We start from the raw sequence: 27,585 nt of genomic DNA, 5'->3' as shown, positions 1-27,585 counted from the left end.
TTTAATCCACCTTGAGTTAATTTTTGTATATGGTGTGAGAAAAGGGTCCAGTTTCCATTTTCTGCATAGAGCTAACCAGTTCTTCCAGCACCATTTATTGACTAGGGAATTCTTTTCCCATTGCTTATTGTTGACAGGTTTGTCAAAGATCAGATAATTGTGGGTATGCAGTCTTATTTCTGGGTTCCCTATTCTGTTTCATTGGACTCTGTGTTTATTCTTGTACAGGATTATGCTGTTTTGGTTGTCACCCATAGCATAGTTTGAAGGTGAACAGAGTGATGCCTCCAGCTTTGTTCTTTTTACTTAGGATTGTGTTGGCTATTTGGCCACCTTTTTGGTTCCATATGAATTTTAAAACAGTTTCGGGCCAGGCATGGTGGCTCACACCTGTAATTCCAGCACTTTGGGAGGCCAAGGTGGGCAGATCACTTGAAACCAGGAGTTTGAGACCAGCTTGGCCAACACGGTGAAACCTCGTCTCTACTAAAAATACAAAAGTTAGCTGGGCATGGTGGTACACACCTGTAATCCCAGGTACTTGGGAAGCTGAGGCACAAGAATCACTTGAATCCAGAAGGTGGAGGTTGCAGTGAGCTAAGATTGTTCCACTGCACTCCAGGCTGGGTGACAGAGTGAGACTCTGTCTCAAAAATAGAAATAAAAACAAAGTTTTTCTAGTTATCTGAAGAATGTCAGTGGTAGTTTAATGGGAATAGCACTGAATCTATAAATTGCTTTAGGCAGTATGGCCATTTTAACAATATTGATTCTTCCTATCCATGAGCACGAAATGTTTTTTCATTTGTTTGTGTCATCTCTGATTTTTTCGAGCAATGGTTTATAGTTCTCCTTGTAGAAATCTTTCACTTCCCTTGTTAGCTATATTCCTAGGTATTTGATTTTTTTGTGGCAATTGTGAATGGGAGTTCATTCATGATGTGGCTCTCAGTTTGACTGTTGTTGGGGTATAGGAATGCTAATAATTTTTGCACATTAATTTTGTATCCTGAGATTTTGCTGAAGTTGCTTATCAGCCTAAGAAACTTTTGGGCTGAGACAAAGGGGTTTTCTAAATATAAAATCATGTCATCTGCAAACAAGGATAGTTTGACTTGCTTCCTATTTGAATGCCCCTTATTTCTTTCTGTTGTGTATATATACCCTGAAATACCATTCAACTATAAAAAAGAATAAAATAATGTCTTTTGCAGCAATTTAATTGAAGCTGGAGGCCATTATTCTAAGTGAAATAACTCCAGGAATGGAAAACCAAATATCATATATTCTCACTGATAAGTAGGAGCTAAGCTACGGATACACAAAGGCATAGAGTCGTATAATGGACGTTGGAGACTCAGAAGTGGGGAGGGTAGGAGACACAAAAAACCATAACTTGGGTACCATGTATACTACTCTAGTGAGGAATGCACTAAAATCTCAGACTTTATGCTATATAATTCATCCATATAACCAAAAACCATTTGTATATCCAAAGCTATTGAAATTTTAAATGTATATAAAATTTTAAAAATTTTTAAAAATTAAAGTGGGTTTTTTTTGCAGACAACATATAGTTGTCTAGTCTAGTCTTTCAATCTGCTTTGACAGTCTCTGTCTTTTAGTTGGTGGATTTAGACCATTGACATTCAAAGTGATTATCAATATAGTCAGGTTAATATCTGTTACTTGTTACTGTTTTCTGTTTTTTCCTTATTACTGGTTCCTATTTTGTCTTCCACTCTTCTCTGCCTTTTGTGGTTTTAATTGAGCATTTTAAATGTTTGAATTTTCTCTCCTTTCTTAGCATGTCAGTTACACTTTGTTTAGTTTTTCTAATGGTTGCTCTAGAGTTTGCAATATATTTACAGTTAGCCCAGATCTACTTTCAAACAACACTATACTGCTTCATGGGTAGTCTGAGTACCTTACAATAACATGATAATCCTAATTCCCTCCTCCAATCTGTCATATCACTGCTTTTGATCACTTCATTTCTACATAAGCGTATATAAATATGCATCTGTTTGTGTGTGTATACACATATAAGCATGCATAATCTAATACATTGTTGCTATTATTATTGTAAACAAACTATTATCTGTTAGATCAATTAAAAATAGGGAAAATAAGTTTTTATTTTGCCTTCACTTACTCCTTATCTGATGTTCTTCCTTTTTTCTTTTCTAACATATATCTAAGTTTCTAGACTATGTCAATTTCCTTCTCTCTAAGGAACTTAGTTAATATTTTTGAGGAATCTCCATACTATTTTCCAAAATGGTTATACTAATTTACATTTCACCGTTAGTGTACAAGGATTCCCTTAACAAATACAATTCCTGTGTGATCTAGTAATTTCACTTCTGGGTATACATATGAAGGAATTAAGATAGGTCTCTCAAAGAGATGTCTGCACTCCCATGTTCATTTCAGCATTATTCACAATAGCCAAGACAAGGAACCAACCAATCCATTCATCAACAGATGAATGGATTTTTAAAAATGTGGTATATATGCACAATAAGCTATTATACAATATTTTTTAAAAAGGGATATTCTGTCACTTGCAACAACATAAGTGGAACTGGAGGACGTTATGATAAGTGAAATAAGCCAGGCACAAAAAGACAAATGTTGTATGATTTCACTTATATGTAGAATCTAAAAAGGAAACAGAGAATAGAAAAGTGGTTTCCAGAGTCTGAGGGGAAGCGGAATGATGAAGAAGAAGATGTTGATCAAAAGGTACAAATTCTCAGACTGGAGGAATAAGTTTTGGTGATCTGTTGCACCGCATGGTGACCACAATCAATGTAACAATGTATTACATATTTTAGATTTAGTTAGTAACAATGTATTGTATATTTTCAAAGTTGCTAAAATAATAGATTTTTAAACATTTTTTGCCAAAAAAATAATATTTGTAAAGTGATGGGTACATTAATTAGCCTCATTGAATCATTCTACAATGTATACATAGGTCCAGACATCACATTTTATTTCATAAATATATACAATTATTTGTCAATTAAAAATAAATGTTTAAAAATATTTAAAACATTTATTTAAAGGAACTTCTTTGAATAATTCTTGCAAGGTTGATCTACTGGCAACAGATTCCTTCAATTTTTATTTGTTTGAGAAAGTCTTTATACCTCCTTCGCTTTTGAAGGATAATTTTCCGGAGTACAGAGTTCTAGATTGATGAGTTTTTTTCTCTCAACACTTAAAATATTTTACTCTACTTTCTTCTTGCTTGCAAGGTTTATGAAGAGAGGTCAGATGCCATTCTTATCTTTGCTCTCTTTTTTAGGGGAAGTGCTTTTCTCCTCTCTGGCTTCTTTCAAAAAAATTTTAAAACCTTTAGTTTTCTATAGTTTGAAAGTGGTATGCCTACCTGAAGTTTTGTTTTTATTTAATGTTTATTCTACCTGGTGTTCTCTGAGCTTCCTAGATTTGTGGTTTAGTTTCTAACATTAATTTTGGGGAAATTCTCAGTCATCATTGTTTTGACTATTTCTTATTGCCTTTCTTCTGCATCTGTTTTTTTTTTTTTTTTTTTTTTTTTTTTTTTTTTTATGGATATTCTGTTTTGATATTTTTCAGGCTAATTTCCTTTTACTTTTCAATATTGGAAGTTACTGTTGAGACATCCTTAAGCTCAGATTCTTTTCTCAGCTGTGTTGTCTACTAATGAGACCATCAAAGACATTCTTCATTTCTGTTACAGTGTCTTGATTTTTGACATCTTTTGGTTCTTTTTTTTTTTTATTTAGAATTTACATCTCTCCAATTATATTTGTCATCTGTTCTTTTATACTGTCTACTTTGCCCATTAGCATTTGAATCATAGTTGTTTTAAATGCCCACTCATAATTTCAACATTTCTGCCATATCTCAGTCTGATTCTAATATTTGTTCTGTCTTCATGCTATATTTTTTGCCTTTTACTATGCCTTGTATTTCTTTTTCTGATAGCTGGACATGGTGTACTAGAGAAAATGAACTGATATTATAGGCCTTTAGTAATGTGGTAGGGAAGCACTGGGAAATAGAAAGCATTGTAGAGTCCTAAGATTAGTTATCAGCCTTTCAATGAGCCTGTGCCTATGGATGATGAACTTCACAAGTGCTTCTCAGTTTTTCCCTGTGTCCTTAGGTGAGACAAGGCGGCTGAAGGGGGCTAGAGTTGGGTATTAATTTTCCTCAAGTCAGACTCTGATAAAACCCCAGCTAGATGATTTATAATTCTTGGGTATATATATACACAGTAATGGGATTGCTGGGTCAAATGGTATTTCTAGTTCTAGATCCTTGAGGAATCGCCACACTGTCTTCCACAATGGTTGAACTAATTTACATTCCCAAAGGTGTAAAATCATTCTTATTTCTCCATATAAAGACACATGCACACATATGTCTATTGCAGCACTATTCACAATAGCAGATTTAGAACCAACCCAAATGCCCATCAATTTTAGACTGAATAAAGAAAATGTGACACATATACACCATGGAATACGATGCAGTCATAAAAAAGAATGAGTTCATGTCCTTTGCAGGGACATGGATGAAGCTGGAAAGCATCATTCTCAGCAAGCTAACACAGGAACACAAAACCAAACACTGCATGTTCTCACTCATAAGTGGGAGTTGAACAATGTTAACATACGGACACAGAGAGGGGAACATCACACACCAGGGCCTCTTGGTGGGGTAAGGGGCAAGGGGAGGGATAGCATTAGGAGAAACACCTAATGTAGATGACAGGTTGACAGGTGCAGCAAACCACCATGGCACATGTATAGCAAACGTTCTGCACATGTATCCCAGAACTTAAAGTATACTTTTTAAATATCTAAAAAAAAAATCCAGCAGGTTTGTCCTGATGGCAGTACTTGTTAAAACAGAGCAAAATGGTGTATTTCAAGTTGGTTCCTCTTCCTTTCCTCCACTGGAAGTGTGATTAGATTTTGCTCCGATATCCTTTGTGAGAACCTTGTATAGCTCCAGGAGGTAAAACTCACAAAAGTATGAGGCACCCCTCCATCACTGTGTCCCCTGGAGTTTTAAACTCTCAGAGTTATCCAAACTGAGCCTCTAGCAATTCATTACAGGTTAGGTTTCGTAGCGGGTATTGGTTCCTGTGGTTTCTGCTCCTAAGTTTCTACTCTGGTAATTTGCAATCCTTGTATTCACCCATCTGTCTCTCCAATTTTGGGGGCAGCAGTTTGCTCTGTAATCTCACTTTTTTTACAAACTTAAAAAGAATTATTGATGTTTTAGTTTGTTCAGCTTAATATTTGTTAAGGTGGAGTAGCAATGTCCAAGCTTAATTCATTTGAGGATAGAGTCCAGAAGCTTCCAATATATTTTTTTAAATTCCTATAGGTGGTTTGCACAAAATACTCCACAGTAAAATCTGATCTTTTCTTTCTTCTGATGCTCTGTTGGCAACCTCTCTTTGGTTTGTGAGAATTTTGGCAATGCCGCCTTCCTTAGTTATTTTCCTGTCTCTTTATTTTTTTCTAGTTCTGCCTCTTCCTGGATATCTTCTTCCTTTGCTCTTCACCCTTACTCAATTAATTTTTTATTATTCTGCATTTCTGTTTGTAAAGATGCCTGGTAAACCCACCCAACTTCTATCAAGATAAAGTGAAAATCAACTGTCAATATCTTTTTTTCTGAGTCAAAAATGATTAGATAATGTATCACTGAGAACAATAAAAAAGATATAAATAAATGTATTTGTGGGTTTACCATTCTTGTTTACTTTGCTAGTTTGTAAAACAATGTATTTTTTCATTTTACAGGAAGTATCTGTTTATTGTAGGAAGTTTGACAAAATGAAGAAATCTAATAAATAAAAAAGTAAGTACCATAACCCTACTGCCCATAAGTAACCACTGTTAATATTTTGCTATATTTCTTTCCCATCTTCTTCATACATTTATTAAGTACACATACACACACATAATTTATATGTTTAAAAGTTACTTTATACTAATAGTTTATACATATAGAGCATTTATTAGATACTGTCAAGCATTTTATGTACATTGTTTTATTTAATCTTCACTATAATCTAATTTCCCATGCTAGAGATGCTGAAATAGGGCCCAGAGAATGAAATTATTTGACTGAGTTAATTAAGGATTTCAAGAGTCTGTGGTATTGATCTTATGCTAATTTGGTTACCATTTTATTAATAATAAATTTTAATATTTAAATTGAATTTATTAGTGATTACAGGATTGTTTTAAACCTAATGAGTTATTGCCTTTTAAATAAATAAGTTAATATGTATTAATTGTAGCTCAAAATATTTAAATTTAAAATTCTTAACAGAGTACCTTTCTTGCCTCTATTAAACGGGGCAGAGAATTACCCATGTGAAACACCACAAAATGAACTCCATTCTTGTCCTTAACCTTGTTTCTCATTCCTTCTTTACTGTTCAGCTAAACTGATGGATTTGTCTTGTGAAAAAAGAAGGAAGGGAAATTGTCTCACGAACCCACAAATGATTCCCATTTAATCTCTCCATCCCCTGCCTCCCTCCGAAGCCCTGGTAAAGTGATCACACACTGAGGGATATTAAATCCATTGATTTATTTCTCATCCTACTCTCCTAATATTTCCCCAATGGAATCAATAATGAAATAGGCAGAAGTTAAAGTTCTCAGCTGTTTAGCATTGTCTGACAAAATTATGATTTCCTTTATAATACGAGGAGGATTAATGTATATAGACATTTTATTGTTTATTCTGAATGCTACATTTCATCAGTATATAATGTTTATTTTTCTTATGTCAGTGACTTATGTCTCATAAAATAGCAGTCAACAAGACTGTTATCAGAAATTCTACCACACCCCCATTTAAAAATATTTGTGTGAGAAAATGTTTATCTGGGATCATTATATATGTGCACTTTTATAACCTGCTTTTCCATGTAATGTTTTGGCAACTTATACGTTTTAAAGAGCTGCATAATTCTTGATCTCTTAGGTATGTTTATATTGTTTATGAGCATGAAATTTGTATCTATCTTGTAGATGAGCTTCAGGGAGCACTGCCACAGAATTTCCTCAAACTATGATGATTTGTTTCCTAGATTTTCTGTAGTATGTCAATACCGCTGCTTTTTACTAAGAAAGCAGAATAAATAACCATCCAAAAGAGTATTCTTGCAGAACCTGATTTCAAATGCTGAATAACAAGTTTAAGTTAGAAACATAATTATTTATGCTCTAAGGAATATAAGATCTAAGGTAAGATTATTCATTTCAGTCCCTTCATTTTATGGATGCAGAAACTGAAATGATGGCTTGCCTAAGGTCACCAGCTAGAAGTGAAGTGTCCTGCCTAGGAAAAACTAAGTCTTCTCTAATATTATAAAATAGAAGGCATTTATATACTATTCCTCATAATTTTTTTGGATTTAGGGAAACCCTCTGGAAGATGGAACACTTCCCTAAATTAATGGTCTCCAAAATTGAATTTCTCACCCACCTCCACAAATTCCGCAACAAGGGGTATGCAAGATGACCCAACGGTTAAAATTCTGAACTACCTTTAGACTTTCAAAAATATTACAGAAGTAGTACAGAGAGTTTCTGTATGTCCCTGTGCCACTCCATCGTTACCATCTTACATACCATAGTATAATTATCATAACAAGGAAATTAACATTAGTACAGTAGTATCATCAACTAAAGGTTTCATTTGAACTTCACTTTGAAGGTTCCCGCTCATGTCTCTTTGTTGTTGTTTCCAACATTCCACTCAGGATTCCACGTTGCATTTTGTTGTTATTTCTCTCTGGTCTCCTGTCATCTGCAGCAGCTCCTCCATCTTTCCTTGTGTTTCATGATTCTGACACCTGGAGCAGTATTGATCTGTTTTTTTTGCTAGACATCCCTTAGTTCAGGCCATTGGGGATCTTCTCATGATTGAACTTAGATCATGCATTCCTGTCAAGAGTACCACAGAAATGGTGCCTCATCCTTCTAGTTGCAGCAAATCATGGCCTTCATGTTGCCAGCATGTATTGGTATTGGTGATATTGGTGTTGATTACCTGTGGAAATGGTCACCACTAGACTTTTCACTACAAAGTTGCTATCCAAATGGCTAAAGATGGAACAATTTGAGCCACAAAATGCATAATGATAGTACTGGAGTGTAGCCCATAAAATAATATTAATATGAACTATGAGTTCTTAGTGACATAAATAAATAATTGGTTTAATAGATACAGTCAATTCTCATTATTCACAGTAATTGTATTTTATAAAGTCACTATGAACACTGAATTAGCAAATACTGACCCATTGCTCTTAAGGGAGATATAGGTTTAGGTTTTTGTGAGCCATTGTCAACTAATCAATGCATAATCTTGTTTCATGTGTTTCTGTTTAAAAATACCTTTTTAAATGTATTTTGTTGATTCTTTAGCATTTAACTCTCCATCAACAGCGCCATAACTCATGCCTGAATGAAGGTTCTCTAATGCATGTTATTTTGCCCAGCAGGCCTGTCATAGCCTTCTTACACTTAGGAACAGGAGACAGCACATCACACTATGCTTAAGGGCATTTTAAACAGCAAAATGACTGACAAAAGGCACAAAAATATGAAAACTATGGCGCTAAATAGACTGCAAAAAGGGCACTTGTTTATAGGATGAGAGCTGAAACAAGAAGGGCAGAGGATCATCATCTCTGGCTTCATCTGGGAGCATACACACTGAGTACTCACAATTTTTGCTGTTCTGCACACGTCTGTGAATGACCAAGAAAATGCCATGAATATTGATTTTCAGGTTACAAATAAATTTTAGCAAGCAGGTGAATTCTCAAATATGTAATTCATGAGAATAAAGACTGATTGCATATGGAGAAGTGGCAGCTTTTCTTTTTTTTTTTTTTTGCATAGAATTCCAATTAATAAATGTGGAAAGAATGACAGAAAGCTGCCACTAGGCAATCTCCACAGTGGTAATTGTTGCAGATGGATCTACTGATGAATGCTAGACACATGGGCAAAGATTTGAGGAACAAACAGATTTGCACAGTTTCAAAGTGTCTCTCTCAAGATATTTGTTGACTACAGGGAGAAATACAGTACATTTGTATTTATTGTAAATTGAATATGACACAAGTTCTTAATTTTTTCTAGCACTTATATAGCATTAACAGATGTTGACTAGAAAATACAGATAAATAGGTGGCTTGTACTCAAATTCTTAATAATAAGGGAGTCTCCGATTTTTTATTGCACCTTCTTTGGATAACTGGCTAGTGTTCAGTCAAAGCTGTTAATTTAGATATACTGGGAGAAAAGGCAAAGACGTTGCTATTTTATCAAGGGTAGACTTGGGACGCTTAAGAACCACTGCCTCTGTGAAATCATCCCAGGTAGAGGTAAGCACTTGTTCTTCAGTGTTCCGCTATGCCTATTTCAATAGCTTAGACAGATTTTCACACTGTAGAGTTGGTTGTGTACATGCTTGTCTCCTGCACATGGTGTTTCCTGAGTGCAGGAGCTGCCTCTTTCATCTTTATATCTCTGATACAAACACATTGACTCACATGGGGTACTCAGTAAATGTTAATTAGAAATGAGGTGGCATAGATGTGATGGGATGATACCCTGGATCTTTGGGCAACCCCTCTTCGCATTTTTTCACAGATGCATTTTTGTTCTTGCTGTATTTCTAGCAATGTTTCTCACTAATGCTTGTCTTCTGCCAATGATGAAAACAAGCATACCCTTTGTAGTATTTAAAGGTATGTGAAAATGAAGACGGGCTTCTTTAAGTACATTTGGTTCAAGGGAATTTTCATATTCCATATGTCCTAGTTCATCTGTGACGTTAAGTGCTTTTTTCACATACCTGACTCTGTCTTAATAACAGTGGTACTGTTGTCTCCGGAGGCAAAACAGATTAATGGCAGAGTTACTTAGAGATTTTGTGAATCCACTTAATGGAAAAAGCTTCCAGTTCCAGGGTTGGTTCTAAGCATTTGCGGTTTCAAGTTGAACCAAATGTGTTAGTCAGGGTAACCAACTGATGTAACAAACAGTTCCCAAATTCCAGAGGCATAACATATCTATTTTCTTGCATCTAAACAGTCCAATGTAGGTGTTCTGAATCTGGCAGTTTTTATCCTGGCAGCTTTTCAGGGACTCAGGCTTCTTCCATTCCACGGCTCTACCTTCCACCAGGTGCTCATGGTCCTCTTTCTTCAGCTGGTAGGCTTTATGGGCTAGGTCGAGAAGTGGTTTCCTGCCTTCTGCCCACATTTCTGTGAATGTAAATGGATCACATTTCCAAACCTAAATGCAAGGCATGCTGGGAACATTGTCTAACTGCATTTCCAGGTAAGAAAGAAGACATTGTTTGTGAACAACTAGCCAGTGTCTGTCCCCACAACTCAAACTGGCATCTCTCCTCTGAGAATGTATTGACATTTTTAAGATATAATAAATATTCATCTATTAGATATGTTTTTAAGAGAATTTAATGTTAAGCATAATGAGTAAATGAATAAATAGATTAAAAAGCAACACCTACCAGAAATTGACATTTGCATGTAAAATGGGATAACAGAGGAGAAATAATGTAGAATTGAGGAGAATAGTTGAGGACGTTTTAGTTCTGAAATCAATAGTGTAGCATGACAGTTCATTGCTCAGACCTGGGTTTAAATTCAACGTCAACATCGTAATGATAATGATGCAGATAATTTTGTATAAAGGAAAATAGTTATATTTGAGTTAATAGTTCAAGCACTTCTTTGTGATGTAAATGCAATACAAGTACCCATATTCCAACTTTGCTACTTACTAACTGCAATGCTTATGGCCTAGATTTTCTTACTCATAAATGGGCATGATACTAGTATCTGCCCCACAGGGTTGTTGGGAAGATTATTGAGCCAATTCATATAAAATGCCGGGTATATAGTAAATGCTAAGTAACTTCTTGGTATTATGAAATGCATATGAATTTAAAAACAGTAATCTTTCTTTTAAGTAGGCTATAAATCAGTGGTTCTGAATCAGGAGTGATTTCTTCCACCCCACTGCCTGGGGGACATTTGGCAATGTGTGGAGACATTTTTGGTTGTCCCATCTGTTGGAGTTGGCAAGTTCCTATGAGCATCTACTGGTAGAGGCTAGGGATTCTGCTAAACATCCTATAGTGCACAGGACGCACCCTCTCAACAGAGATTTGTCTTTTCTGAGATAACAGTACTTCTGAAGTTGAGAATCTGGCTTTAAAGAAATATATATTTTATGCTATCATAGATGGAGGGGAATTTTCCATCGAAGTCATACACGTAGGAAGTTTCCTTTCTGGTAATCAATCTACATGTGTGGAAAAGATGTTAGTAGTAACCAGTTCACCTCGGTGTTTTTAGAGATCAAACAAAAGATTGCATTTAACTTTTGTAAACTGATATACTACGTTAAGTATAGGTTAGAGCTAAATCCGTTTTCTTAACTTTTTCTATTTCTTTTTATTATTGCCCCACTAAGGAGACCTTTTAGACTTAAAAAAATTGTCTCCTCTTCCCATGGAGTTTTATACAACAGGTATGCTATATATCTGTTTATGCGGTTGGATAGGGTTAAGGATTAGAGGATTACAAACCATTGTGATATTTAAGATATTTTGCCCCCTAAGAACTACTTTTCATCCCTATGGGGAAATATTCTAAGAAAAGAGGAGTGAATTCTAAAAGCGTTTTTTTAAGAATGATGCTTAAATTATTATTCAATTAAAATTGGCTTAATATCTCTTGTTCTGTACTTTGGGATCATATTGAGAGAGCAATGGAAAACTGAAAAATAATACTATTGATTTAAAATGTTATAGGCATTTAAAATGAACGTCAATGCTCATAGAAATGAATAGAGATCTAGTGAGAACTGAAAATGCAGAAATAAAATCTGGTGAGGCCAAAAATAAGAGAAATTGAAAAGGAGATGAAAGCTTTCTAGAGAGGGAGGTAATCTGGATGTAAGCTTATAAAAGGAAACGAAGATCTTGAGAGGATAAAAGATGGAAGGGAAATTGTGCTGGATAAGGAGGCGGAAGGAAACAATATGAACTTTTCTTTTTTGTAGGTCAAAGGTACTGTATTAACTATGTAGCTTTTTTTCTGCTTTGTTTGAAAAGGAAAGATTAAACACAACTAAATCTGCAAAGTGACCGGCATGCCACGCACTGGGAAAAATTGAAAACGTGCAGCCTGCAAGTTAACTACCTGGTAATCAAGCCACAAGTCTGGAAGGGATCTTTCTATTGCCTGGCCTGTTTGTATCTATTCTCTTTGTTCTTCACTCATCCCTCCCCCTCACTTACAAATCCTCAGTGAAGGCTCCTGTATGAATCTTCAGCCTCATTTTTCCCCACATCATCTTCACACTCCACTCTTGTCAGCTTTGCCGCCCAAACTTCCAGCACTTCTTGTGGTTCCCACTTCTTCACTTTTGCTTATTATTGATACTTGCTTTGGACTGCTTTCTCAGGCCTTTGTTAGCTACTTTCATGCTCTGTACTACTTTTCATTCCCTCTTCCCCGCACTGGCAATGAGGCGGTAAGAATGAGCCTTGCTTAACACGTGTCACAGTCAGTGCCGCATGTTACATTCCTTGAAAGTAGAATTTTTTCACTTGTTTTTATATTCACAAGCCTAGTCTGGCCCTGGAGCACAGTTGGTGCTTAGTGCATGTTCATTGAAGCAAAGGAGCTATTGTTTCCCTCCTTCTTCAAGTGGGGTGTCTGCCAAGTTTATAACAATTCTCCCTTCTCTGAAAACTCAGAATTGGTGTTGGCTAGTTCTTCCTTGAACTCATGTATCCACTCACCCCTGGACAAAGTTAAGTGATGAGGGTTGAACACCTGACCCATAGCCAGGCTAAATTTCCGTTCTTGAGACACAGGAACTACTGGTCAGTCTTTGTGGCTAAACCCAGAGCATATAAACACCGGAGCTATCATGGGGCCATCTTGTGGATTAAAGTGTGGAGAAGGCCGGCTTTCCAAGATGAGACTGAAGTCTCCATACAGAGAAGAGCAGATAATATGGAGAGAGAATCTGAGGGATTCCATCCTACTCCTAAGTTTTGCTTGCATTTCTGCATTGGATTGCATGAGACACTCTCATATTCTTATAACAAATTCTCTTTAGTGTCAAAGTTGGTTCAAGTTGGCTTCAATGATTTGTAACGAAAAATCTTTTACCGCTATATCACACTTTCAAATTTCCCATTTCAATGAAGGAAACGATACTAGACAGAAATAATATATGTGGAAGAAAGATCAAACTTACTTGAGAATTATAAACAGAAATCAATTGGGAATCTTATTTGGGGAAATTGGTGGACTAATGCTGAGGTACTCTCTGTATTGTTAGGTTTGAAGCCATAGGGAATATTTCCTTCAAGATGAAGTAGGAGCATGAAGAAAAAAACAATTCATGCTTAAAACCCATAGGCAACAGCCAATGACAGAGCAAAGGACCAAATAGTAAAACTAGGATCCATCAGAAACCTAAGCATCATTTGGCCATGCTTCCTGAGCTTCAGCTCTCTTATCCCACCCACCACCAGATCCTGCGAGTTTCCCCATCTACCATTATCTTGGGTCTGTCTCCATCCACTTTGGTCTAAGTGGCCCTTATTTCTCGTGACAACTCCAGCAATGGCCTTCCAGATGTAGATGACTGGCAGCTATTCTTGCCACCCAGTGGTTCTTAGCACTGTGACTACAGAGCGATCTAAAATTCCTAACCGATCCTGTCAAAAGTTTTTCAGGTAATTTTAGTGACTTCCTTCCATCTTCCTCACAAAGCCCCATAAAGTAGAGCCTTTGCAGCTTCATCATGCACCCTACGCCTCTGCTTGTATATGTTCCTGACATCAGCTTTCTTTTTTCTTTTTAGACAGGGTCTCTCTGTTGCCCAGGCTGGTGTGATCATGGCCCACTGCAGCCTCAACTTCCCAGAATCAAGCAATTTTCTCACCTTAGCTTCTTAAGTAGCTGGGACCACAGGCGTGTGCCACCATGCTTGGCTAATTTTTTTTTTTTTGGTAGAGATAGAATCTCACTATGTTGCCAAGGCTAGCCTTGAACTCTTTGGCTCAAGCAATCCACCCACTTTGGCCTCCCAAAGTGCTGGGATTATGTGCATGAGCCACCGCACCCAGCCAACATCAACTTCTCCTCAGACCCTTGCCTTGCCAAGCTGTCTTTGCTATGGGACTTTTGCACATGTTCTTCCTCCTGGAACATTCTTTTCTGCCACCTTTACTCAGCTTTCTTTGGCCACTCTGACTAGACTGATTGTTCCTAGTACAGCACTGTGTACCCATCCTTTTTGGCATTTGTTATTGTAGCAGTTTTATTCCCATCTCCCACCGTATTTGGTTGTCTGTCTGCTATACTAGACTAGAAGCTGCACAAGGGCAGGAGCTCTCTGCTTTAGCCTATTGTTTAAGTCACAGCACCTAACAGAATGCATAGCAAGGGATCATCAAATATTTGTTGAATAAATAAATATACAGAAAGGTAAAAAGTATGAAAAGCAAGCAAATAGACAAGGAGGAGGCTTCAACTTAAATACTCTTTATCAAAGATTAAGTGTATAATTCAGTTGGTTCTAACTCACAGTTTTTCTTAGGTGCTAGGCTTGTCATCAACAATCCTATTAATAATGCTAAAATTGCTTTAACAAATAGTGGAATAAGGTTATCAGTAAATAAAATATAATTAGTAGTACTTCTAGGTCAATCCATAAAGGCCTGTTGAATGGATGATGTCCCCAAAAGAATACTTTTAAGCCCCCAAATTTACTAAGCCCCTGTGACCTTTGAGAAGAACTTGGAGGGTATGAAGGGAATGAGAATTCCAATTACTAGCAATTCCCAGAGCTCCATGGATGAAAGATGCCATCAAGCCATGTTCTGAGGTCTGCAATTCTAGTAGTGAATGTGTGATGGGCCAGAGTGATGCGAATGGAGGAGAGCCCAGGGACCATTCAAAGGAAGAAGTTGCTCATAAGCACTGTGATGTGGTTGGCTAGGATAGGTCCCTTTTCCTTTTCTTCTGTATATGTCACTTTGAAAGTACGTGCGCTTCAGTAGAAAACACTGCCCAAAGTAATTTATAGATTCAATTCTATTCCCATTAAACTACCACTGACATTCTTCACAGAATTAGAAAAAATTACTTTAAAAGTTTATATGGAACCAAAAAAGAGCCTGTATAGCCAAGACAATTTTAAGCAAAAAGAACAAAGCTGGCATCACACTACCTGCCTTGAAACTGTACTACAGGGTACAGTAACCAAAACAGCATGGTACTGGTACAAAAACAGACACATACACCAGTGGAATAGGACAGAGATCTCAGAAGTAAGACCCCACATCTACAACCATCTGATCTTTCACAAACCTGGCAAAAACAAGCAATAGGGAAAGGATTCCTTATTTAACAGATGGTGCTGGGAGAACTGGCTAGCCACATGCAGAAAATTGAAACTGGACCCCTTCCTTACACCTTATACAAAAATTAATTCAAGATGGATTAAAGACTTAAATGTAAAACTCAAAACTATAAAAATCCTAGAAGAAAATCAAGGCAATATAATTCAGGATATAGGCGCTGGCAAAGATTTTATGACAAAATTGCTGAAAGCAATTGCACCAAAAGCAAAAATTTGACAAATGGGATCTAATTAAACTAAAGAGCTTCTGTCATCAGAGTGAACAGACATCCTGCAGAATGGGAGAAATTTTTTCCAATCTACCCATCTGACAAAGGTCTAATATCCAGAGTCAACAAGAAACTTAAACAAATTTACAAGAAAGAAACGAACAACCCCATTAAAAAGTGGGCAAAGGACATGAACAGACAATTCTTAAAATAAGACATTTATGCAACCAACAAATATGAAAAAAGCTCAACAACACTGATCATTAGAGAAATGCAAATCAAAACCACAATGGGATACCATCTCACACCAGTCAGAGTGGTGATTATTAAAAGTCAAGAAACAACAGATACTGGTGAGGTTGCAAGGAAATAGGAATGCTTTACACTGTTGGTGGGAATGTAAATTAGTTCAACCACTGTGGAAAACAGCGTGGCAATTCCTCAAAGATCTAGAAGCAGAAATACCATTTGACCCAGCAATCCCGTTAATAGGTATATACACAAAGGAATATAAATCATTCTGTTACGAAGATACATTCACACATATGTTCACTGCAGCACTAGTCACAGTAGCAAAGACGTGGAATCAACCCAAATTGCCCATCATTGAAGCCATTTAATTAGATCCTGTTAACCAACCAAAATGCCCATCAATGATAGACTGGATAAAAAAAATGTGGTACATGTACACCATGGAATACTTCGCAGCCATAAAAAGGAATGAGATCATGTCCTTTGCAGGGACATAGATAGGGCTGGAAACCATCATCCTCAGCAAACTAACACAGGAACAGAAAACCAAACACCATATTTTCTCACTTATAAGTGAGGGCTGAATGATAGCACATGGCCACAGGGAGGGGAACAACACACACCAGGGCCTGTTGTGGCATGAGAGCAGGAGGGAGTGCATCAGGAAAAATAGCTAACGCATGCTGGGCTTAATACCTAGGTGATGGGCTAATAGATGCAGCAAACCACCATGGTGCACATTTACCTATGTAACAAACCTGCGTACCCTGCACATGTATCCCAGAACTGGAAAAAAGAAAACCTAGCAAACAACAAACAAGCCCCCCAAATTTTTTTTTAAAAGAAAGAAAATACAAGTTACCCTGATAAAGGAAGATTTTTCTTTTATCTAGACTATAAAGGTAGCCATATTTTGTGCAAGAATTTCTGTGTTAACATTCCATGTCAAGAGGAAGAAAAGAAAAGAAGATTCCAAGGGCAGAAGGATTGGTGCAGAAGCCCTCTGAGAGCATGTGAGGAAAGGCAGTTTGATGGCACACATGCATTGCTGAGGGAAGGGTGGATGGCCTCTGGGAATGAGAAGGAAGGAAGGCAGAAAAGATAAAACACAGGTTATTTGCCTGGGAATGAAGGACACAGACAATTCTACTTTCAATGGCCAGATTTTCTGACAAATATTCCCAGAACATAGCTCAGGAGAAACACCAATTGCTTCGTGCAAACCATTCTAAATAGTACCAGTTTTATTTTAGAAAGAATAGCCTGACTGCAAAATTAAGAGAAATCTAAGATCCAGAAAATATCAAATTATGCCATGAGTTATTTTCATGAAATGATATACTACACAGTACTCTGAAGAAAACTTTATTGTTAAAATTCCAACAAAGAGGAGCACTTTGACGTAAAAAGCACAGATCCTGAAGTCATGCTCATGACTTTAAATTTGTATAAGCAACTTAATAGTACTTGAAAATGTAACCTGTTTATTGTGTTTTAAAGTGAAACTGAGGATGAGGTAATTTATGTTTCCATAATTGGATACTTTGGGAGCATGAAGCATTCAGGCTTATGGCAAGAAAGATCTCAAAAAGCAACTTTTATCTGTATTTCCTGGTTCCCGCCCCTGGAGTACATATATTCTGGTCTTCTGAGCACTAGATTAATTTTCTTCATGTGAATATTCTTATATTTTTCATTTGGGTATATTCTACAACCTTAATTGAACTATGTTATTTTTACAGAAGTTTTTCAAGAATTCATCTTCACCTTCCCTTTCACTCGGGAGGTGGCCTCTTATTGTGGATGTTGTATATAACCAGTGAACCGAATACTTGAAACCAATTTGCTGGTTTGAGAAGAGGTTATTGATTCTCACAGCATGTATATACTTGGAAAATTTCATTGTTTAACTCTACATGTGGATGAATCTTGCCTCATACTACTTTAAGTCAGGCAGACGGGGTGAGGCATATGAGTTCCCTTTGCTTTATTGAAGTCTTCTGGGAAGGTAAAACAAAAAATGTTTAACAGGTCTGCATGTTGCTTTGAATAAAAAGTACTGTATGTGCTTCTTGGAAAAAGTCTGGTGAGGTGATTTTTTTTAAGCATATGCTTTATTTTGAGGGAGCATGCTGGGAGAGAAATTTCTGTGTGATTTCTACAGAAGTAAGAAGACAAAGGTGGTAATTGATAAAACATCAAATCTTGGGCATTTATATAATTGTTGATTAAATAATAAAAGTTCAACTGAATAATTAATATATAACTCTTTGAATGGGTGAAGATGTACAAAAACTCAGCTCATGTGAGGTCAGCATCTCTTCTAGGGATTGTTGAAGAATATAGGCAAGGTGATGAAGCCGTATGTTGCTGTTTTCCTGCAGATGATGGAAATATGGGCCCCATCCCACTTCAGCCCCTCACTTCTCTAATTTTTCTCTGGGAATATTATTATTGGCCCAGGGAAGGTTCATTTCAGCAGAAATTCTGCCGTAGTGAAGCAATTAGAGCAATTTGTTAGCAAGAGGAAGTGATTTATTTTTCCCAAACACCGTTCATAAGATCATCATTACAAACAAGTTTGCTGATAAATCCGTGGCCACAAGAGAGGACTTTAATTGTGACAATGAAAGTTTCTTGGTGCTTAATGGAGAGAGACTTTTCTGCCCCTTACCGGTACAGGTTCATGGTGAGAGATAGGCCCTATGGGTATTTATTGACTTGAACTGGCGTCTTCTTCATAAAGAGAGTTATGTTTTAGAAATGAAACTCCTCAGGGTCTTGTTTGGGGTAAGTAATTAGTGAAGAACCAAGTAAATGTTGTTGGTTTGTTTTTTTTTTTCCTCAAACATCTTGATCTTTGGTTTTGAGCCTTTTTTTTAACTGACAAGTTACTTCTCTTTCAGGCCCTGAGCTTGATGTAGAAGTCTACCATATGAACCAGAGAGGGTAACTGAACGCAAATAAATGACTCCAATATCAAGCTAAAGACACGCCTTAAAGGATGAGGAGGAGCAGAAATCCCACCAGCAAGGCAAGAAAGAAGCTGCGCATGAACAGGTCACAGTATGAGAAATGCTTAATTCCCTGTTGTGATTATTAGCATGTGAAGCTTTTGAAACACATAGTCCCAGCTAAAGGATCTTGTATTATAATTTTTCAAAGACTACGCAGCAGGTACACCAGCCATACAGCTAATACAAATCAAGTGTTATTTCTAAAGTATCATGCACTTTGGTGATTAGCAGCTTGGGGAGCCATCGGCTGAATTTCTTGAAGAAACCTCCAGGAAGCCAGCCATAACTCTAAGACTGAGGCAGCTTTCAAGAAGTGTGATTCATCTTCTTTAAGTATTAGAGCCACCTAGGGTCATGCCAGCCCAGTCTATAGCAGGTCACCTGGAACTGAAATTCTGAGATATAAGACCTAGGAGGAAAAATGTCCCACCTGGCTCAAGGGATGAAGTCAATTTAAAGGGATGAGGAGAACACTGGCAAAATAATATTTTAAATCTATTAACCGATTTTCCTCTTCCAGCAGCTCCTGTTGCCTCTGCTTCCTCCCCCAAGCCCACTTAGGTATCATTTATTCTACCAGGAAAAAGAAGTTTCACCAGAGGGCAGGAAAAATAGGCTTTTGATTTTCCAAAGTCAGGACCCTGAAGGCACTTGGGATAGAGACACTAAGCTGAATTGATGCAAGGCTTCCCACCCCTTGTAAAACCTAGAGTTTTCCAGGTGTGTTGTGAGGACAGTGCTCCAGCTGGGGAGAATAGGGGGCTGTTACATGCTGGTGGGGAGGGGGTGAGGTGGGAAGGGAAGGCAGAGGGGGAAGGGGAAGCAGAGACAGCTCTTAGATGCTGGTGGCTCCTTGCTCCTCTGAGAAAAAGACTCTACACCCTGCTCCCCAGAGGACAAGGTTGTGGGTGACAGAGTTGAAGATGGATTGGGGTTGTCATCACCTCCAAGCAGAGCTCAAGAAGATTGTAAAACCTCAGAACAGAAATGGCTGAGTGGTGTCCAGGAGACAGATGATCTGAGCCAGCCTTAAAGAACTGAGTGTACCCCAGCACGGCTCACAAGTGTTAGAATGAGTCTTCTGTGCTCAAAAGTCCCATCAGAATAGTAATGAAAGACCCACAGAGTTTTCTGGTGCCCCTGTGGCCTGAAAGAGGTACAATAAAATTTCCTGTGCCAACAAGGGGCTTGGCAACAGCTGAGAGAAAATGTACCTCGTCTGAAGGAGTCTCGTGCTGGGGAACAGCTCAGTGGGGAAGACCCACCGGGAACAAGGTCATATTAGCCAAGGCTGGTGCTGAGATAGCATCACACAGAGAAAGAGATAATTCCCTCTACCTATTGCCCTGGTACAATGTAACACCCCTATAACCCAGGGTAAAGGGTGAGGGTGCAGAATTGAGGGAAATTAGGTTCTAACCCTGAAGATAGGCTTAAAATAGATAAGCGGTTACAGAAAAATAAAGTTTTACTTCTTGTACAATTGAGTTTGTTGATTGAGTTCTGAACCCAAAAGTAGAACCAGTCACTCAATCAATAAATTAATTAAAAAATCAGTCATACCTGACAAAACAATTTGGCTCTTCCTTTCTGGAATTTAGGAGAACTGTAACACGATTCACGATTCAAGATTTGTGTTACAGTCTAACATAAATCTTGACTATTGCTATGTAGTTAGATTACGTGCAGCCCCAGGTTCATGGGGATAGCTTAGCTTGCATTGCTTAGTGAGTGCTGACCATGTGGCTGGCACTGTCCAGGCACTTTCACCACTTTCCCTCGTTTAATCCTTCAAACAGTGTCTGTGAGACCAGATAGGATTCCTGCTTTACTGACAAGTAAACGAAGGCTCAACAAAGTGAAATCTGAGAGAATTCTAATAATTGTGAAACATTTCCTTTGGTGAAAGTTGGTTCCACATTTTGGTGGGTAATGCCCAGCGCTTCCTTCCTTCTTTTCCAACAATCTGTTCTTTTCCTGTGCGTTCTTCACCCTCCCACCTCTGTGCCTTTGCTCCAGTGCTCCTACTTCAGATACTGCTCCTCTTCCTGTCCTTTTGACATTTTCCCCAGTTTCTATGGCACAATTTCAACTTTGTCTGTTCCCTGACGCTTCTGCAAACCTCTCAGCTATTATTTTCCAGCCTCATGCTCCATCAGCACCTCACAAGTTCATGATAGCCCATTATCAAGTCAGCTTTGTATTGCAGGCTTTTGGTCATGATAGTGTCAGCTGGTAGTTTGTAAACCCCAGAAGAGCTCCATCTCGTGCACCCTCAGGACCTCCCATGAATTTAGCATCCTAGGCTTGCAGGTATTTTGGTGCCTTTTACATAATAAAGCCTTAACACGTACTTGTCAAACTAAATTAACTTAAAATTCTAAAACACATAATTAGTGAAAAATGAGACAGATGCTTCTAAGAATGTTTAACTGGTAACGTCTTTGAATTCCTTACTACTTTCCTTCTTTATCCCTAACTTTAATTTCTTTCAAACATACAAAACAGTTTAAAGAACTGTTTATTGTACACCCACGTAATGACCTCCTAGCTTCTATAATATACTCACTATTATGTTTGTGTTGTCATATCTGTCCATCTACTCATCCTGCTATCCATCCACCAATAGATATTATTTTTTCCTCGCTGCTTTTCAAATACCTCCAATGTTTGAGAGACTTTTGACTTTGGAATCAGAGCTGAGATTAATTCCTGGATCTTGTTAATTAATTCCAGTGCTTACTTGTTCTGTGACCTTGGGGGTGTTGCTTAGCTTGAGTCTGTTTTCTCTTTGTAAAATGGGGTGAACAACGATGTCTACATAGGTTGTGGTGAGGAATAAATGAGACTGTATATAAAGGGCCTGGCAAACAGTGTGTGTTCAGTACGTAGTAGCGAAAGTAAAATGATAGCATAAATATTTATTTCAGCCATCAGCACTGATTTGCAATGATTTTTGCTTCTGGTGTTCTTGCTTCCAGCCTCTGCTTTAGGCCCCGAAGGAAAAGAAGTTACAGGAGCCGATCAGTCTTACACTCTTCCATGATCATAGGCAAGAGGTCCCTGGATCTAAAGGTGAGCAAGAGGAGATCTGGGCTTTGGAGGGGGTACTGCATTCTGAATTCCCTGGCACAATTAAAAGGCAATAGAGCTAAAAGTAGGATCACCAATGATCTGCTTTACCCAGACAATGTGGGGGAACTTAATGTCTATCTAAAATTCAGAAGAACCTTTGCTAAAAATGGAGATGATTAGGAGAGGATGTCAGAACTCTGTCACAGCCATAAACCGGCCTTTTGAGCCTTTTGGTTCAGGGATTTGAATCTTTTCCAAGCGTAAGCCCTCATTAGTAGCACCCTCTACTCTAAGGCTGAAGGATGTTCCATATTCATGGAACTATTTCTTAATTATGCTCTAGGTCATCTTGCCCCTGAAATGGCCCTGGAAAGCTATGGCTGGAGAATGGAGGAAAAGATCACTTTCTCTGTTTCTTCAGACCGGGCATCAATTGGGATGTTGGGATATTGGAAGAAGGAAATCTCATCCTTTGTTTTCTGCCTATGCTCTCACCATGCCCATTACCATGTCTGATCATCACAGTGTCCTTCACAGCCCTTAGCTGAATCATGTTGAGTACAGGATGGTGTGAATATCATGGTTTGAATACAATCATGATCTGTCCATGTGGATTGTTTTCTGCAGCTCACTTAGACTTAAGGCCTCTTTATTTCAAATTTATGTTAGTATGTGGCAATAGAGTTGTCCCTAGATGAACTGGAAAATGCCTGGTTTCCTTCTCTTCCTGAGGTTTGCAACTTAGATGACACGTCACATTAATCTGTGGAACTTTTTGAAAGATACTAGTGCCTGCTTCTTTGAAAGCCTCACCCTTTATTCCAAGAGTCAGAGTCAGTGGGTCTTATGTTATCCCACTGCAATCTACTTTTTAAGTATCGCCACAAATTATTTTTCTTCACAGCTATGGTTTAGAACTGTCTTTTTACCATAAAGCTGTATAGCTCTTCTTAAAAACAGTGAGAGATGAAGTGTCTTCTTTTGAGATGTGAAATCTTGGTTTGCCTTTTCATTTTTGTGGTGTTTTCTATTAGTTGATGATCATAAAATGGAAAATGAGCTGAAATGACAAGATTAGGAATATTATCAAAGTAGAGTAGGTTGTACATAATATAGAAATGAGGACAACCCTGTAGAACTTTTGAAAAGATGCTAAATAAAAAGAAACTCCGTTAAAAAAATAAAAAAAAAAAAAAAAAAAAAAAAAAAAGTAAAGTAAAAAAAAAAAAGCTAATAAAGGTTATCCCAGCCAGCTAGAAAAGCAGTGCTCAGATTATCAGGTAGGGGTATCACCTAGGACAAGAAGGCAGATATGCCAAAGGAGTTACTCTATCTTGTCAAATCTAATACAGCCATATTTTACATTTTAACATCCCAGACACCTGTTGGCCTGGTGCCATTGGGATGTCGTGTCATTCCCATGCAGTATAAATTTTGCTGTTAGTCACGATGGCATAACTGGTCAACCCCTCAAAGTTTCAGTCAACAAACTAACAAAAAGCAAATCCTGATTGACTAAAAAAAATTAAATCTACTGTTGTCATCTACTGATAGATTAAAAAAGTAACAACATCAAAGCTTCTAGATCAAATGTTAGTTGCTTGGAAGAAAACTCAAAGATAATAGTAGAGTATTTTGTAAATAAATGATGCATTCTCAGTGCTCTCGATGACATGGATACCAATATCATATAAAAAATAGAAACAAATATGCCAATTCTGAGTTGAAAAGTGACTAAGAGGAGTTGGATACTCTACTTATGAAGAAGTTGGGAATAAAGTTTAATTGGCAGCATTTTATTCTTTCTTACTGGCACATAATAGTGGTTCATCTTACAACCACTAGTGTCTTAGTTTCAGTATAACATGATATTTGCATTGGTCTTTACACAGGAAAATATTGAAGAAGATTCTCAAGTCCAAATAGTTCCCTCAAAAAGGCATATGTGAAACTGTAGAAAGGACCCAGTGAATCACAAACCTGAGTGTGTAACTTCCATAAAGGCCAGCTATCAAGACCTTAAAAAGAGAGAAGAACCACCGTATATTTAGACAATGAAATAATATTTTTAAAAGAAAAATGGCTGGGTTTCATTAAGAAAGAATTATTTTATTGGATTTTTTTGAAGACATAAGTAAGCATGTGAACAGGAACTGATGGATGTAACTAGGCTGACTTTCAAAACGTCTTTCATAGGGTCCATCCTGGAGACAGTTAGAACAGCAGAAAATAATCATCATTTAATTGGAATTGGGGTGGGAGTGCAGTTTGGAGATTTGGTGTCTTTTAAGTACTCCAAATTTGTTTTATAAAATGGTAACATCTAGGGTTGGAGGTCAGCTTTTTGTTCCCTTCCTCTTGAGCTGCAGTACCCCTGAGAAGCTATAATTTTCTCTGTACTTCAAGACCCATAATTCACAGTTCCCATCTCTTTCCACATGTTGCCTTTGAATAGCTCAAAAAAACCCAAATTTCTTGTAAACCTCAGGCTACTCTTCTCCAGGCTGAACGCCCCTTTCATTTTATCATAGTCTGTTTCTTTGAGATCCTTCCTTTCCTTGAGCCTCTTCTCCAAATATCCTCCAATTTTTCTACATCTTTTGTAACTAGCTACCATAGTTCCCATGTGTCCAGGAGTCTTAGTTTATACCTATTTTCTGAGCTTAATTATTACTAGCAACAATTTCATTCTCAAACGTGTCCTTATTAGAATGTTATATTTGGTTAGCCTACCTACAATCGAACAGAATGTAATATCTAAGAGTGGGCTGACTAGCAAAAGTGAGAGCAGAGTTCTTACCATCCTAAGCCTTGGTACACTACAAGTGCAGCCAAACAGATGCGTTAGGGACTTGATTCACACATCACACCATTGTCTCATATAAGCTTGTCTCGTATAGATGCAATTCTCAAGTCTTTTCCACCCTTGGGGCCATGAAGCCACATTTTCCCCATCTAGTACTCGTGCTGGTGGTTTTTTGGCATTTGTTCCTAATAAATTTCATGACATTGTGATTTAGCCCTTTGTTCAGTCTGTCAAGACCTTTGTTATCCAAAATGCTGGCTTCTCCCTTCCAAATTCCTGTTACTAGAAGATATAATCTTGCTTTTCTATATAATTATCCAAATTATTAATGTTAAAATATTGCATAGAATAGCCCTGTGGCACTTTGCTTCTTTCCAATTTGACCTTGTTGGGGCAAAGGGGAAGCTTCCCCCTTGCCCTCAGAGAGTGCACTGAAAAATCAACTTACAGTAAGACAGATTAATAAGAGAAAAAGCATACAAATTTATTTAACCATGCACACAGAGAATCAGAGTGATTCCCCAATTTCCCAGTGGGGTCCAAACACTTATATAACCTCCTCTTAGAGGCAAGGGGGAAGATGAAGAATATAGGTAATTCTGTTGAGGGCATTAAATGATTACTGGAAAAAATGAGATGTGGGAGAATGAGTGGATTGCAGAGTGGCTGGGTGGTGAACAGAGAGTGACTTGTGGTTCTCTTTGGAAGTTGAATGAACAGAGAGACAGGCATTGTTTTGTAAAAAGGTTAGGGCTGGTCTGGTTACGTTCTTCCTCTCCTTTCTTGAAATAGATGATAAGATTACAGGGAAAGAAAGGAAAAGCAATTGTTCATCTTGTGGTTCCATCCAATCCTTATGAAGACAGGGGAAAAGTCTCTTCCAAGGCCTGTTGATTTCAAAGGGTTTTCAATTCATAATATTCATTGTATCAGGGAGCCATGTTTTGGAGTGAAACTCTCTGTGCTTCTTCAACCTCCATTCACATCTTAGGGGTCATTGAATATCAAAAACCTGCTTAATTGTAGTATCATTAAGGCTACATATTTCTGACTTTTACATGAAAATATCTTGAGAGATCTTTGCAAATTCCTATTAAAACTTTGAATGTCTAATGTAGAATGCCTTTTCCTAATCTATTCATCTAAATAAATAAATATCATTAAAATTAATAAATAATGAAAGAAAGAAAAAAGGGTAACAAAACTGAGTTAAATCTAATGTGACTATTTAGTGAGAGTGTATGGAGGCCTTGGAAATATAATGACTGGCACTTAGAATAGGTCAGTACTCAGTTAATATTTGTTGATCCAAACATAACTTCATTGATGAATGAGCAGAAGATCTTGCTTGTGGCTCTTGCTATGAAAAAAAAGCCTATTTCTCTACACCTGTCAAGGACATCTGCTTTGGGAAGTCCCACACACAGCTTAGGTCCACACCAGAGTATGAACTGACTATTTGCTAATCATGTAAATATTATTTCTGAAATGAAAACATGATTGAGGCTAGAAGTGTGAACCAAATGCAGAAAGTGCCAGCTCTTTAACGGAAGCAATTAATTAGGCATCATCTTTAAGTCTGGTGATAGGTCCCAGGGCGTTAATCAAATCAAATATCACCAGCTGCTGAGAGAACGGGCTCTTTCAGGAAGCATTCACAATACTAAGTGGGAGAGAGATGTGGCATTAAAATGCATTTTCTGAGGCTCCAATAGCTAAGGACACCTATAGAAGAATTGTGGGAAACTCCTACATAGGCATCTCCATAACAGATCAGATAAACACTGTCTTGAGTCAGTTGAAGTGGTAAGAAAAGCCTAGGTTTGGATACCAGACAGAGCTGGGTTCAACTCTTGCCTCTGCTTTTACTAGCTTTGGAAAATCAGCTAGTTCTGTACAGATTCACAGGATTAATGTTTGGGATTATATCAGTTGCTGGTAAGATAATTACAAGCAGCAAAATAATTAGCACCATCCCTGAAACCATCCTATGGGATCCATACAAACTTGCACCCACTGGAAAAATCTTAGGTTCGTCCCGTTATCTCTGGCCCATTGTTAATTGCAGAAGCAAAAGGGTTATAAGGGCAACACAGGTATTTGAGCTACATATAGTTTCCTCTAGGGGACTTGGTGCTATCAGAGGAGGTCATCATATTAGAAAACAAGTTTTTTTTTAAAAGTAGAAGTCATAAATTTGAAGAATTCAGTGACTTTTCCAGGGGAAGAAATACCTGATTTATGAACAGTCATTATCCTGAACTGTTTTATAGAAATGATATAACTGATTGATTTTTATAAGCATTCCAAGTGTTGCACAGCAAGTTTTGATGCTTCCAACTAGCCAGTGAAGTAAGCAATGGAAGTGAGTTTTAGATACAGGTGAGTAGAGAGTAACAGTGTGGTTTTAAGACTTGGGTTTGGGCCAGGTGTGGTGGCTTACCCCTATAATCCCAGCACTTTGGGAGGCCAAGGCAGGTAGATCATCTGAGGTCAGGAGTTCGAGACTAGCCGGCCAGTGTGGTGAAACCCCGTCTCTACTAAAAATGAAAAAATTAGCCAGGCTTGGTGGTATGTGCCTATAATTCCAGCTATTCAGGAGACTGAGGCAGGAGAATCACTGGAATCCAGGAAGCAGAGGTTGCAGTGAGCCAAGATGGTGCCATTGCACTTTAGCCTGGGCAATGAGAGCAAAACTC

At 37.7% G+C, this 27,585-nt stretch overlaps 1 long non-coding RNA gene across 1 annotated transcript in view; it reads left to right on the top strand.

The window, feature by feature from the left end:
* The window catches only part of LOC119466771, a 56,138-nt gene extending 34,064 nt beyond the window's left edge, over window positions 1-22,074 (top strand). Inside the window, exons 3-5 of the long non-coding RNA XR_005195235.1 lie at window positions 18,895-19,048; window positions 20,805-20,930; window positions 21,987-22,074. This is a non-coding gene — a long non-coding RNA (uncharacterized LOC119466771). The remainder of the gene's footprint in view (window positions 1-18,894; window positions 19,049-20,804; window positions 20,931-21,986) is intronic.
* The last annotated feature ends 5,511 nt before the right edge of the window (window positions 22,075-27,585 follow it).

This window comes from Cebus imitator, unplaced genomic scaffold, assembly GCF_001604975.1.
Source record: "Cebus imitator isolate Cc_AM_T3 unplaced genomic scaffold, Cebus_imitator-1.0 Scaffold227, whole genome shotgun sequence".
NCBI classification, from domain to species: Eukaryota; Metazoa; Chordata; class Mammalia; order Primates; family Cebidae; genus Cebus; species Cebus imitator.
This window is presented reverse-complemented; position numbering and strand designations above follow the sequence as displayed.